This window comes from Xenopus tropicalis, chromosome 7 (genome assembly GCF_000004195.4).
Source record: "Xenopus tropicalis strain Nigerian chromosome 7, UCB_Xtro_10.0, whole genome shotgun sequence".
Lineage (NCBI taxonomy): Eukaryota > Metazoa > Chordata > Amphibia > Anura > Pipidae > Xenopus > Xenopus tropicalis.
The window spans coordinates 42200623-42216731 of NC_030683.2; the positions used below are offsets into that span (position 1 = coordinate 42200623).

Sequence of the window (16109 nt, forward strand, 5' to 3'; positions counted from 1 at the left end):
AAAGGATGCCGTTTGTGAGATGTCAAGGCAACACAAGCAAAAAGAGCAACCCTAAGTGCTCACTTTTGTGTCTGGCAATGCTCTGCCTCTATTGCTGGAATGGGATTCTGGTGCTTGGTGCAGAGTTTAAGGCAGATGGACGCAGAGCAACCTTGTCCTGTCCGCCTGCCACAGGGCACTTTTTTCAAGGTGCAGTACTTGGCACAAAGTGCAAAAAACATGGTTAATTGTGCTCCTTGTTTGCACTTTGTACTCTCCCCTGCGCATAATAAATGACACCCTGGTAATTCCATTATAATGCTATCCAAACAAATTCTATTTTAACACAGCTAGCTAAATGTTTTATAATTTCCCAAAATATTAACCACAACTTCAACTGGAATAATGCACTTCATTTTGCATTTGTTTTAACACACTGGAGACAGTTGAAGCAAACACAACTCTTGAGAGTGGCCGCAGGTACACTAGAATTTTTTGGGAATAAATTCTACTTTAGGTCTCTTACACATGGGCCCTTTTTTAAGCATTTACAAACACATGCTAAGCACGTAAAAACACATATTGCGTTTATATGAATTTTTTAAATGTGTTGTGGTGAGTTCCAAACACAACCTTATATTCTCTTGTATTCTAATCATGTGTCAAAAAATGCAGTGCGTTGCAGTGTGTAAGGGACCTTATGAGTAAAAATGTAATTTGCATCCAGATATTGCACTGCACTGCATTCATAAATTAGCTAAAGATGCTAAAAAATTTTTGTTCAGCGCTCCATGTAACAAGGCCCTAAGCCACACAGGGATGCATTTATCCTCAGGCTGACAATCAGCTCCGATCAGCTTTTGGATGTGCCTGCACCTGGAGCCACTGCATCAGGCCAGGTCCAGGCAAAGTGAGTTGATTTCAGCGGCAAAGCACGTAAGTTAGCATTTTTGCACTGAAATCTGCTCAATGTGCTTCCACCCTGCTTGGTGCAATGGCTCCAGGTTCAGGCACATGAAAAAGCTGTTCAGAGTGCAGGGGCTGATTCTCTGTGTTTATCCAGAGGTCGAGAATCAGCCCCATGTGGCCTTAAAAGTAAAAAATGGCCAACAAGTCTCTCTTGAGCTAATTTCTGATGCACTCATTCCCTTACATGAAGGATTAATTTGTGTTGTACTAGTCAGTAATTAAATTATAGATTAATATGGCATCTGTTTTCCTGTGTGGATAAAGTGAATAAAAAGAATCTGTGTGCCTAGAAGTCTTCCTTGAGTGCAGTGCAGCTGCTACTGTGTAGCATTGTCCTCTGCTAATTGTTGCTGCCATGTTACCAGCAGTGACTGGACGGTCCTGGCAGTATTTTTGTAGGTAGCCTCCTGTGTGCTCCTACATGCAGCTTCTGTTGCCAGGAGCTTGCAGCCTTTGATTGGCAGAGAGTTGTGCCGATGGTTCTGTAGTCCCTCCCCCACATCCTCCAGCCCACAGACAGTCAAGGCTATTATGAAGGGAAATATGTTGCTCCGGCACAGCCTCTTTCTAATTCAACGTGCTCAGCCTTCAGCAGGGAAAACACCATTCTGAAAGGGATTTGTTACCTTCCAGCCCAGCCCCCTCCACTCTTCCTTTTACAGAAACTTGTGTGATACTTGGCACTGTGGTGTCACCGCTGTAGGCTCCTCTATGGATTTTGCTGAGATGCACAACCAGCTTTTAAACCCTTTGAAATGAGCTGTGATCACATTTCCTGGTTTTCACATTTCATCTGAGCCCTGTTTGTGGAGCACGGAGGAAACTGAATGAACAACTGGACATCTGGAAATAAGGTATTAGTGACAACTGGTATAGCTGCACCCACCGACTCAGATGGACTGTATGTACTTACACAGGCATACTGAGGAGCAGTGCTGTCATCAAAACAACTCTGCCTTTTGCTACTGTAAATCTGGCATTGCTTTCATTCCATCATTTCGTAGTTCAGGGCTGCTGCTGCTGCCAGAAGTCCATTTTACTTTATTTGGCTGGGAAAGCCATAAACGTGTTTATTTATGGAATGATTGGCATTTCTAAAACTTTTTTTCTATACATTGGCTCCTAGCACACTTTGCCTAGTTATATTAAACAGTTATGTATATAAGGTCTCTTGCAGCTTAATATCTTAAGAGTACAGTACCAGTATTTTGTGTTTGTCTTGGATTCTGGGAGTTGTAGTCCTGCCCTACTTCTGATGGGCTGCAGGAGTTGCTTAATGTTTGCTCTACTTTACTGAAGCTCCACATTAGCATGCAGGAGTAAGCCATTTTGCAGTGGTAATTTGAGCTGGGTTAATTAGTTAATTATGTGTCAAATTGAGAAATAAAAGCGATTATAGCACACGTGTGGCGGAAACAATGTGCTGCGGAGTCACACAGATTTTTCTGCTGATTAACATGTGCAGAGCCTTGCCTTCTAGGACCTGGAATCAGTCAGAAATGTGCTAAACTGAGGAAATAACCGGGGGGCTAAATAGGAGTGTCCCTGAATCTATTGTATTTATTGTATGTATGTATATCTTTATTTATAAAGCTCTACTTATGTACGCAGCGCTGTACAGTAGAATAAATTAATACAAACGGGGTTATTAAGATAATAGATAAATACAAAGTATAACAATAAATACAGTTGCAACAAGTTAAGAGTCAAAGACACAAGAGAATGGAGGTCCCCACAAGGATGCAGTCCTTTAGTGTAAGGGTTAATTAGATAAACCAAGCACTAATGCTCTAAAAACAAAAATATCCCAAAGCTCTTAGCCACCAATTGTCACGAATGCCACCACAGACATATGTGACCAGGCGTATGGCTGTAAGGGTTAACACATTATTATTGGTGTAGCAGCAGAACTAGGGTACAGAGAGGAACAAGGTCACACTCTGGGATTTTAATGATTTGACACTTTTACCTCATTATAGGTATTAATCAAAATTAATAAATGTGGAAAAAGTTGCTGAACAACTTTAGTTTGTTAGACTAAATTTAGACAAAGAATTTTTATATTGTTACAGTGTTACTAAAATTACAATGGTATAGAGTGCTTGGTAGAACTAAAAGTATTTGCTAATTCAATTTGGTGCAAGTACTTTAGCAGATCTATATTGTTGACTTCTGTGAACATGTGCTTATTGTAATATGGCCCATCTGGACATTGCTAAAGGAAGCACAAGGCGTACAACTTGTTACAGGCACTCACTGCCACTCCTCCTTAAGGCATCCTCTGTTTAGCCCAAGATCTAAAGGTTTAGGAAAGATCACAGGGACATTATCAGTTTTGAAATGCACCATTTACTGAGACTTTAGTAAAAAAAAGTTGCTCCTTCTAGCTGCACCACTTTAACAAACCGGCCTTGCAATCACAGGAAAAGGAAGCTTGAAAGGTCTGTTGCAAGTTGGAGCGGTAAAGAAAAGTCTATAGTCCATAGGAGTTGTCTATGTGCAGAATCCTGTTGAATATGTATTACAAAAGTTTCTGCACAGAAATGGGCTAAGTTGTATTATCAGTTATTTTAATTTATTTGGGCATGGGAATTATTACTATGGGATGCCTTGCAGCAGTGGGAGGGTTAAATGGAGTGCTTCCCATGTGACTGCAATGCTAATGAGCAGCGAGCTTTGAATGGTCTGACAAACATTTGTTGGCTGGGGACACACTGGGATCAGTAGCACATAAAGGAAAATGGCCATTGCACACTTTGCTTGTGTTTATGCTGAAACTTTTCCCACAGGCTGAAAGCTATCAACTGCCTTTCAGACCCTTTGTATTTCCCCCCACCAGCCCCCTGCATGACTGTTCCCTTCCTCCAGCCACTTTTTTCTGTAACTCTACACCTTTCCCTTAATCTGCAGCTCATCTTTATGTTTCAGGCTTCAGTGAGATATCAGTTAGAAAGATATTCCACTGTAGCAGTGAAACAGCAGTGCTTAAGGTGTATTGCCATATATGCCATACATGTGGTTAATGCTCTTGATCAGGGACATCACATGTTGAAAGTGACTGCAGGATTCCTGGCCCGTTCAAAATGTAAGGATTAAGGATTGCATCAATCTCTCAGGGATGCAGTGAGCAAGACCCATACAGGGTCAGATAGTCACTGACTTGATCTGAAGGGGCCAAATTGGCAGCTTAACTTTAGAGACCCTAGAAAGTATTTTTGTATGTATAAATGATACACATTCAGGAACCAACTGTACTGATGTATAAATGTGAAAAAATAGGATTTGAAACCTTATTAATATGTACACCATCATCATTTATTTACAGATAATAGGGTTCTTTTTTTCACATAGAAAATCACAATAAGCCATTCCTTTAGACTAGAGAAACTTTACTTCACAGTGAGGGCAGAGATCTTGTAGAATGCCCTGCAGGGTGGTGTTGCGAAGGCAGATTCTATTAATGCCTTTGGTGGCTTGGATGGCTTGGATGACTTCTGTTTATCAGTAGATGTTTATTTGTGTATATGTGATAGGGATCATTTGGAGGGGTTACACTTGATAGACTATGGGTTTTTTGTAACACATCGTAACTATGTCCATCTTAGCCCTTATTTGGCACCTCCATGAACTTTTATGATGCTTGTGTTGCTTTTTACATTCGACTGTGACTCACAAGTAAGAAAGCTTGGGGACCCCTGGTATAGAGTGTAAAATACCAGGTGCAGGTATGGTATCCATTATCTGGAAACCCGTTATCCAGAAAGCCATCTCCCATAAACTACGGTTTAAGTAGATAATTCAAATTTTTAAAAATTATTTCCTCTGTGATTTTCTCCGTGATAATAGTACCTTGTACTTGATCCCACTTAGCATATAATGAATCCTTATTTAAGCTAAAACAATCCTATTAGGTTTATTTAATGTTGTTTAAATTTTTTTTTTTGGTAGACTTAAGATATGGAAATCCAAATTACGGAAAGATCCCATATGCGGAAAACCCCAGGTCCTGAACATTCTGGATAACAGGTCCCATACCTGTGTGTAAAAGTAAAATGAATGTGCTGGTAATTTATGTCTAAGGCCAGTGCTTTAGACATAGATGTAGAAATGCAGGTGGAGAAAAGGCATATTCATTCCCATCCTTCGTTTTTGTTTCGAAATCTCCAGCAAGTGTATGCTTACGTGCTGATGCCATACCTGGCATTGCATTGAAAACACTGAGAGGGCAGGGGTAGCTCAGCCTGGAGGCAGATTTATTATGCTGTGTAAAAAACAGCATAAAGATTCGCCACACATCAGCAGACTTCGCGGCATGAGAAACGGAATGAAACCGGAATAATGTTTTATGCACTTTTTCTTCAGCCAGAACTGTAAAATAATTGCATAAAATCTGGTGTTCAGGCGGCGAACCTCTCCATTAATTTTACACAGCTTTTTACACCATTTTTTTGCATTTTACACAGCATAATAAATAGGCTTCCTAGTGTGCCAGCTACCTAAGAAAAACATTACAGCTTTATAAATATGTAATATAGTTTGCACCACTTTTACACTTTTTTTTGGCATAAATATTTTGTTTTTAAATATGCCCATAGATGCCTATATGGCCAGCCTAAGACCTTTTGCATTCCAGGTTCTCATCTGACTCATTGGGGCCTTTGTCAGCAGCATGATTGGGCTGAGATGATAGATAATGTGGTTTCAATGCAAATCTTTCAGATATAGGTTTAAATAAGAAAAATTAGGTAGTCTAAATTTCATAAGGGTACTCGCATGCTCATGTGTCTGAGCGCACCCAGCAAACTGAGGTGCTCACAGATAATGTTGAGAGAAAACCAATAATTTAGCAGTTATTCCAACCCCCACCTCTCAGCACAAACACTTTTATTATGTCATGTAAATTATTAATTCAACTCTTATCAAATTTATAATTGTGTTATTTGGGCCAGAGTTTTTCTCATTTTCCTGCCAGACATATGTATGTACTTTGTGCATCCTTTTTTGAATAGCTCTTCAGGAAAACAATCTTTTCGTTAAATTAAACCTGTTTATTTACAGATATTGCTTTTCATAAAACAAAAAAGAGCCCAAACCTAATAGATGGCACCAGTTGTTAAGGGACAACTTAATGATGGCACTTGGAAAATATCAGATTGCTCTTCAAATCCTTTACTTTGGAAGCCTATATGAACATTGAAACCAGCTATTGCAGGGTCCAGCTGCTCAAGTCTGTCATTTTAATGGGTGTTTTTGACACAATATTATTTATATACAGAGACATATGGAGTTTTGTTTAGACGAGTGGCACAATTACAGCACTACTAATGGGTAAGATTCCAATAGTGATGTTATTTTGTAAGTGCGTGTATGGTGGGATACAAGGCAACTGATATCGGTAAAAGCCTTGGATGTTGATTGCCTTGTCGATCAGGCAGGACTGAAAATTTTGATCAAGTGCCTTTGAAGGTGCCCGAACATCGTTAATGCTGAATAGTCAGATAAGGGTAAAGAATTTCTTTGTTTATACCTGCATATCTAACAATTTAGCTCTTGACGTTGGTAGAATGGACGAACGATCTTTCCTATGACCAATGGTCGTAACAAAGATTGTAACTGTATTGGCCACCTGAAGAATCTGCACTTATGCTGGCATCAGCCTTTTCCTTGTGCATGCACCCAGAACCACTGAGTCAGTCTGGGTGCAGGTACACACGGCGGATTTCGCTGTGGAAAAGCATGAGTATGCACCTGGGCTGATGTGGGGGTTCCGGGTGCAAGCAAGGAAGAAGACTATGCTAGCATAGGGGTTTATGGCTGAGAATCAGCCCTGTGTGGCATTAGTCTTAGGAATTTAGATGGTTATCTGGTTGCTAGGGTCCCACTAACCCTAACAACCAGCCACTGCTTTGAGTAACAGACTGGAAGATGTAATAAAAAATTAACAATGATTTTGCCTCTGAATTAATCTGCTCTCTGTTGCTGAGCCTAGAAATCAGATAACATTTTCAGTTTCCAGCTAAAAAATGCATGGCAAGAATCAGGCCCCTGTGGTAGTTGCCACTTAAAGTACTTTTAGTGAAGGTTCTATACAAATAATTAAACACAGTGTAACACAAAACACAGTGAGACTTGTCATCTATTAAACTGAGAAGTAAATAAAAATAGATCTGGAAATTACAATAAAAATACAAGCACTTATTGCAGTGCTCTGCTACCACCGTAGATGAATTAAGAATAGTGACAGGTATCGATTAAAGCTGAAATAACTATTTATTTATGGTCTTTTCTATAGCTTTTTTTCTGGACTTGAAGAGTGCTGCCACTACTGACGAGCAACACAGGGTAAACATGATAGGCTTTGGAAACAGAGGCTTTCTGTAATTTCTGAACTTTCTAATCAGACAGCAGTGGCTTTCTATGAATAGAATGAAATTGCAGTGTTTGTCTGACAAAGGAACAGCCTATTTTGAAACCAGTGTCTGACGGTATCATGCTGTAAGTTCTATCTATGTCATGCTTTTCTCATGCCACAAGCCCACATTGATGGCACACGACCAGGCGCTGACTGCAAATGTACTCCTATGATTTGGTGTACACAGAAGTAATGTGTAGTTCTTTCCACCCTCTTACATAATCAGACTTATTATAGAACTACCTTAGGCTGGGGCTAGATGGGTATCTTTCTCTCAGTTTTAATTCTCTGCATTGCTCCCTATTCCCTAGCAACATGCTTAGGTCAAAAGGGAGCTAACTATCTGCATTTCCAGCAATATACCAGAACTTTCAGTTGAACTAAGAACTATCCAAATGCATCAGACATATAGCTATTTTGAAGCCCACTAGAAAGCCAACCTTGATATTGCTGACTGCTTAGCTTTGGCCCTAGATTTCTAAATGAAAGATTCCCAGTTGGCATTAGACCAGCCATAATCAAATAAATCAGGCTGGAACAAAATGGCATTGTACTAATGAAAATTACCCAGTCTGTATTAATGTATATGTAAGCCTATGTACTCTGGATTTAAGCGCCTTTATGGTTTGTTGAACTAGGATCCTGAATTTGATTCTCACCTGGGTACTTCTCTCAGTCTGTATATTTTCTTTGTGCCTATTATTATTAACAACACATATTGATAAAGTGCCAACATATCTGTAGGTTCATTGTATCAGTGTACAGGTATAAAGCGCTAACTTAATACACCGATAACCTATACAAGAGTATTCTTTCATTAGCAAAAAGTGATTTTTTTTACCCTTAAAAATCACTTTTGAAATGCGGTAAACTTTTAGCCATTCTAGCTAGAGAACCCACACAATTAACATCCATCCCTAGACCATCACCTCAGGGGGCCAGGAAGTCCTCAGCCAAGACCAGATCATATCTGAGTTTGTCGACTTCTACTCCACACTCTACGAGTCCAAAACAAAATACCCTCCAGAGACCTTGACCCAATACCTAAACGAGATACCAATCCCCAGACTAAGCCCTGGAGATGCTGAGGCCCTTAACCGGGATATCACACTAGATGAGGTCATCGATGAGTTCCCCAGTGAGAAGTTCCCCAGACTGGACAGGCTCCCCATTGAGTGGTACAAATCGAACAAGGACATAGGGGCTCATCTCTGTAAACTGTTCAACACAATTACAAAAGAGGCCCACCTTCCAGAAAGTGCAAGACTGGCCACCATCTCTTTGATCCTTAAGCGGAGAGAATCCACGGAGAGGTGTGAGTCATATAGGACAATATCACTTCTAAACTCTGATGTTAAAGTGTTAGCTAAGGTACTTGCCAGTAGGCTTAAACAGGCCATAGAACTGTTGATCCACCCTGATCAAACTGGCTTCATGCCCAACAAGGCCATGGATGTCAACATCAGGCGCCTGTTTACCATCATCTGACCCAAGCTTTTGATACCGTGGAATGGCCCTATCTCTGGGCCCTTCTTGCATGATACAGGCTGGGAAGCCAGTTTATCAGGTGGGTGAGGGCCCTATATGACTCACCAAGTGCCAGAAGTCTGGTAAATGCAGAGTTGTCCCAGGAATTTCCCATAAAGAGGGGTACAAGGCTGGGGTGCCCACTGTCACCACTCTTATTTGCACTGGCCGTAGAGCCCCTTGCCATCAAAATATGCAATAATTCAGACGCACATGGACTGCAGAGAGTGGAGGAAAAAATCTCCCTATGATATGGTAGTATATCTGGCCAATCCCAAACAGTCCCTCACAGAACTCTTAACCGAGGTCACAAGGTTTGTGGGTCTTTCAGGCAGAGACCTGCTACATGGACCCAACTACAGTGGGTCACCTCCTTCACATACCTAGGCATAGTAATACATAGAGACCCAATGAAATTTGCTGAACTGAACTTGATCCCTATGCTTAAGTCCCTCGGGACAAAACTTCATCATTGGGCAAGCTTGCCACTCTCCCTGCCTGGTTGAATTAATATGCTTAATCTGGCTACCAAAATTTCTTTATGTGTTCCATAATGCTCCAATTTTGCCTACTTAGAAATGCTTTAGTGAAATAGATGCATGTGTAAGAGATTTTATTTGGTCAGGGGAACGGCCAAGAATTAAGATGCCAGTGCTTCAAACCCCAGTCAAAAAAGGAGCCTTCCCAAACTTCTTGTTATAATTCTATGCTAGTCAACTAGTATATACATGGTGGTGGCTCAACCCAGACCCTAATAACCAAGCCACTGTATTGAAAGCTGCGGTAATCTCCTCGTTTGAAGCCTTGGCAAACCAGCTATAGTATACCCCTTAACACCCCCCATGAAAACTGTAACTCAAGTTTTTTCCAGAACAGTAGGGATGGCCCATCAAAAAGCAACTAGCTGGCCCAAATGGGCACCACTCTGGAGAAAAAACACCCGCATACAATTTAGGTCTTTTCCAGATGCTAACATATGGGCCGTTGCAGGGGTGAAGCACTTGAGTGATGTTGTTGAACCAGGAGCCATTAAGAAGTTTGCCCAACTAAAAGATTAATTTGGCCTGCAAAATTGCATGTTGTTCGGGTATCTTCAACTAAAACATGCGTTCCAGGCTCAATTTCCTAGGAGAGCTCCTACTAGCACTGAAATTTCTCTTGAACGCTATCTCTATAGGCCCGAAATCTCCAAACCCCTTAGCTGGTTTTATGCTATTCTACTGCAAGGAAATTTTGATTCTATAAACCATGTTAGACTAAAATGGGCTCAGGACTTCCCTCAGCTAGAAAAGGGAAACCTGGAAGTATATACTTAAGTAAATACCTGAAATTAACATAGCTTCAAGAGACTGCTACATTCACGTTAAATTTCTCAGTAGAGTTTATTTGACCCCTCACAGGTTGGCGCAAATATATCAGGGCTACCCAGATGTGTGTGTGTGAAATGTAACCTAGACCAGGGAAATTATTTTCATGTTTTGTGGAACTGTCCAAAAATCCAGCAGTTCTGGGCCACGGTACTCACCTATATCAACTCATCATTTAGACTTTCAAATATCCGGACACCTGCATTTTGCCTACTGGGACATACTGAAGGCCTTACTCTATCCTCCAGCGACAGGCTGTGTCTGCAACAACTTCTGCTCTATGCCAAAAAAAACTTTCTATTGTTTTGGAAAACCACGGAGCTTCCCACCTTGGGATTCTGGATTAAGCTGGTTGATGACGCACTTCCATGGCGAAACTAACCTACCTGGCACGAGGATGCCCTGTCAAATTTGAGAAAATTTGGAATTGTTGGCTGGCCGACCCATGAATGAGCAGTGCAGCACACTAAGATAGCCTAAACTGGTTGCTTAAGAATCCTTAGTGATGTAGCCCTGCAGTGTTAGGCTTGGATCTACCTGTGAAATAGGAACGCCCATCACCATCTTATATCATCTTTTTTCTCTCTTCTATTCCCTTTTTACTTCCTCTCTTATTTCCTTTTTTGCATAAAATCAATAAAGAAAATCTTTAAAAAAAAAATCACTTCTGAAAAAGGGAGAACTATGTCATGTTCACTGTGAAGTTTCCTTTCCAGGTGAACTCCATGTTACAGGGGACTGAGGGCCAGAATAATTCCTGAATTTATAGCTGAAATGAAGAAACCCAGGGAAAGGGGCAAAAGCAGTCATATTTATGGTTATTTTCCTGGTTAATTCTATCCCAGCTGTATGTAGCAATTAACATAGATGAAGCAGGAAAAAAAATTGTGCAATATCCTTCTGCTAATTGCAATATTTAGTACAATGAGATCTAAGTGTCTGCCCTACAGAGTTGCAGTTGAATGACACAGGGTGGTGTCAGCCACCTGTGACATTTATTCTCAAACCTACCTTACTGAATCATCTTTAATAGATACTACCAGCTCAGGTTTAGGTGCTTGCACACAAAAAATAGTTCCTGAAACATTTTTTTCTTTGTTCGGTGCTGATGTCTGCTCTTGTTGATACAGACCCACAGGGCCAAATGAAATCCGTTAACACATGTACTGCCATGCAGCGGAGCACATAATGCTGTGTGGCATATCAAACTTCTCAGTGGTATATTGGTATGAAGTTATCTTTAGGCATCTGATCTATTTAGTCTAAGTTTGATACATAATAATTACAATGATTGCAACTAGAATATTCCATAGGGCTTATATTCATATTTGTAGAAATACCCTGAAGGATGTCAAACTTTCCACTATCGAGAATGAACTCTGACATCTTTTAGTAGTTTTGGTTGCTCAAATGTCTTTTTCAGCAGTCAGAGGCCTATAAGATTAAAATAATGTTCTGTAGACCAGTAGACTGCACAGGGCTGTTTATTGAAAATACAAAAGTATGCATTTTTGTACCAAAATCCGCTTCATGTATATACTCACAGGCTGGCACTGTGCCTGTCAGTGCACTAGTAAGAAAGAGCAGATAGCAGTGCATTGGCTTTTCTCTACCTTCACTGCACTCAAAAAGCATCTGTAATGGTCAAAACAGAATTAATACTAATAACGTTTGTAACATGATGATGATGCTTAGGTGTGCATTAATACATGTTCCTTGGCCATACCTTTTTGATTGCAAGCTCTTTTGATCAAGACGCTTGTATTGGTTATGGGTTGTATTTTTGTTTGTAGTCTGTATGTTCAATGCATACAAACATTTATTGTGCAGTGTTGCAGATTATGCTGAAGCTTCATAAATATGTGTTAATAATACAGTATTGTTAATTGTGTTTTACATTTGCTTTAAATATATAGAGTAGATACAATGACCTAGTCCAGCTATGGAGTTTTTGGTGTGTATCAAATGGTTTTACTGTATGTGCAGAATATACTGACTATTTCATCTACATTGCTCTATAAGATTTTAACTAGGGATTATAGAGCTATGGTTTTGTTGCCCATACAGGTTTGTTACTGTATTATATGGGCTTTCAGAGCCTATAGGGACATATGATGGGATCTCAGCATGAAGAATTCCATTACCAAAAAAGCAAACTATGCCACTAGCAATAATGCCTCCCCCATCCTTTTTCAGAGTCCTTTTCAGTAAGCATTTTACAGAAAAGAAATATCTGCAAAAAAGTCACTCATGTAGATTTACCCTAACCTAAGGGCTTGTTTAAGAAGTGTGCATATATACAGATGCATTAGGCTTCTAATTTAAGAGTTCTGACCGTGGGGTAGTTTTACATTGGTTCCTTTGTTGAAGTGACCTTATTGCTCTACCAGAGAGAACCATTTAGAACTTGAGATGCTTTTTGGCCCATAATTATGCATGTGATGTAGTTTTTATAAACTAATTTATAATGGGAAATGATTCAGTGTCCCATTACAAGACTCCTCCATCTGTTGTAAATTATGACCCTTTCTTGTTATTATTATCCTTGAAGGGAAACATAACTAAGAAATATGTTTCTCAAAACACTAAAAGCCATGTATTCACCCAGTATTTTCAGGCCATATATACAAATAAATTGTTCTCTCTTTCTCTATCAAATATGTAGCTTACTTGGGTGCAGGTTATTCATATCTACCTAATTGTTTGATGGTATGTGGACATTAATTGCATCTGTACTATAGAAGAAGAGATCTATAACTCTGCGCAATACCTCCAAATGACTGAACTGGGTTGACCGGAGTATTAGAACTCATTAATGTAGGCCTATTTATTTAGTATGCAGAAGATGTTACCTTCTTCCCATGTATTCTGGTTCACACCAGCTCAGTCCTCAATTGCTTTGCCATTGATTCAAATCCTGGTTTCTTTAGTTTATTTGTTAAGAGTACAGTATTGATTGATTTAAAGAGTAAAGGTCCCCATACATGGGACGATTCTAGCTGCCGATATCGGTCCCTTAGACCGATTCAGCAGCTAATCGGCCCGTGTATGGGCACTACCGACGGGATAAAATCTAGTCAGATCGGGGACCGCATCAGCTCGTTTTACAAAGCATACAAAACGATCATTTGGTGTACATGTAATAACTAGAAATTAATAGGGTACTTTTGTGCAGATGCATATGTGTGCCAATTCAGGCCAATAGCCAAGAAAACTGCCAATCTATTGTTTTATTATTACAGATAAGAAATAGAAAATAGAAATGTTCCTGGATTACTTTGTACTAGCCTGTACTGAATGTGTGGACAAAGATTGTGCCATTAAGTGTTTGTCAGCCGTTTGTGTAGTGGTTTAATATTTTATCTGTGTCTTTCACCATCTTTATATATAATCCTCACCCTAATCGTCTAACTTGAAATAATTTCAGTTAGATGCCTGTGAGCTCTTTCATTGAAGTATTTTGTGGCTGTTCTGCTTTGCCACTGTGTTTAGAAATATAAAACCACAAGTCAGGTTTATTCTTGTTACTGACTAAAATAGATGTTTTCTTTTTTTATTGCATTAAAAATACTTTGGAGAAGAATTTATAAAATTTTGGCATTTATCCGAAACAAAGGCAAAAATGTATGTATATTAATATAAATTAAATTTTTTCATTAATGGGCCAACCATGTGTACGTCTAATAGCATGGACTTGTAAAAGCTCTTTTTAGCCTCTGTAATCAGCTATGCTCCATTTGCTACATAGTGCTTGACATGGCTCAGTTAAGGAGAAGGTGCTTGCTCACCCCTTTAATTTTCTAGGACCTCTGGCTCCCTGCAGTGTCCCTGTCTAGCAGTTACATCATCACACTGGATTAGAAGCAGACCATGGGGTTGGTCAAGCTGCTTATGGTAAGGGAAGACATAAGAGAATGCAATGTAGAAAGAAGGGTCAAGGAGTAGACCAGATTTACTATCTAAGGAGGCACTGATGCACCTTACAGATCTGCCATCTTCCCTGTACAAGGCAATGCATAAAGCATATTGTCACTATGACATTTGTCTGGAAAAGTGTTGGAATCAAACTACCACATATACCATAAAACTAGAATTAATAAGAATAAAAAAGATAATAATTTTAGGGTTAGGGTTTTAATCCGAAATAAAAAATAAAATAACTGTTGGAAAAAAAAACACATGCTGATATTCTATTGTGTTCTAAAACTATGACAGCGTGTTAATAATAAAAACACATCTAGAACATTTGAAGATAGTAGCCTTGAAAACCACAGGAAGAATACTCGTTGGAAAGACTGGCAGATTACAACATTTTCCGGCAACAGAGGATGTATCTTTTGGCTCTTCTTGCTGCTTTTACTCACACTATACATTTCTGCCCTATTGTATAAACAGGAATATGGCTGGCAAAGATATTTCTCTTCTGTATTTTTAGCTTCCCTGGTGCTTATTTTTCTAATAACAAATACCATTAAACCATTTGTTACAATACAACTTTTTTTCCCCTCATATGTAGCCCCTAGGTCCACAAATATGATACAAGGTCTGGTAGGACAAATAATATAAAACCCTTTGCTGATAATGTTGTTCCCACATTTGTACAAGCACAGCAAGGGTTATATACATCAAGGCGCCCATGGACCATCCAGTTCTGTGATAGAAATACATGTTGGGAAAGTTCTTACCTTTAGCCTTTGGCACCTAATTATGCTTATTGAATGTATCAGTTAGATCTAACAGGAAAATCTTCTTTTCAGCATCTGAGCACAGTCCGGTGCTCCTTTTCACAGCACTGGCCCAGGGTACTTTTGTAGGAACACCATATTGCAATCTTTTTCCGCTTCTTCGTTTTTCTTTGCGGCCTGGCCAGGAGTGCATTTATAATAGAGTGAAAAACCAACTTTTTCTTTTAAGTTAGGCTTTTTAAGTTAAGTTTTTACATGTGCATGTGCCCCTGGATCAAAACCAAGATGAGAATTAAAGAGAAGTAAATATCGGTGTGGTGCTCCTAAAGTAGGACCTGAACTGGGTCTGAGGTAAGAGATTAGAATCATTGGGAGATGCCCAACATTTTGGCACAACCAGTGATTTTACCTTCCCTCCTCCTTTGATAGTAAAACATTGGTAACTTGGTCAACAAACCTATGTTACAGTAGATCAATTAATTTTATTTGAATAAAGGGCAAAGATGTCAATAGTTCTGGCCACAGTAGTATGCGCTTAAAAAATTAATGGGTAGGACCTATAAATATTAGTTTCTACTGTATCTGATGGTTGGGTTAAAAAAAAAATAATTTGTTAATGTTGATAATTCAGTGTTTGTTTAACGATGGAAAATGAAAGTTGCTTTATAATATAGTTGTTTAACAAAAACTGACTTTTGAGACAGGAAAAAAATGTATTTTGTTTTTTCAAGAGAGACTTGGTTTAAAAGTATGTTAAAAGGGAAATGGCATACTTACATCACTTCCTACAGGGTTCTTTTATATGTTGACATTAGAACAATAGTAGAACTCACAGTAGACAAAAGCCTTCAGTTAGATGAATTTTTTTTATTCGATTATAATTTGTTTATTGGTGTATCCCATCTCATATTATGCCAACTCTGTAGATAATAGGTGTAGGACCAATGAAACAGTGGCTGCTGGATCAGCATTATTATTATTATTTTTCTGTGGAAATCCTAAACAATGCTATTGGGTTTATTTAATGTTTAAATGTTTTTTAGCATACTTAAGGCATGATAATCCAAATAATGGAAAGATCCCATATCCGGAAAACCTCAGCCCCCAAGCTTTTTAGAGTTATAAATTTACATGCATTTGCTAGAATCAGAGTCCAAATACATTAATTTT

The 16109-nt window shown here is 39.2% G+C and overlaps 1 protein-coding gene across 4 annotated transcripts in view; it reads left to right on the forward strand.

Moving 5' to 3' along the window:
* Positions 1–16109, forward strand: part of pald1 (phosphatase domain containing paladin 1) — a 125413-nt gene that overhangs the window by 26248 nt on the left and 83056 nt on the right. Inside the window, exon 1 of one of the 4 annotated variants that reach the window (XM_012966396.3) lies at positions 1359–1802. The gene's annotated coding sequence lies outside the window, so the exon portion shown is untranslated. 4 annotated transcript variants of the gene reach the window in all.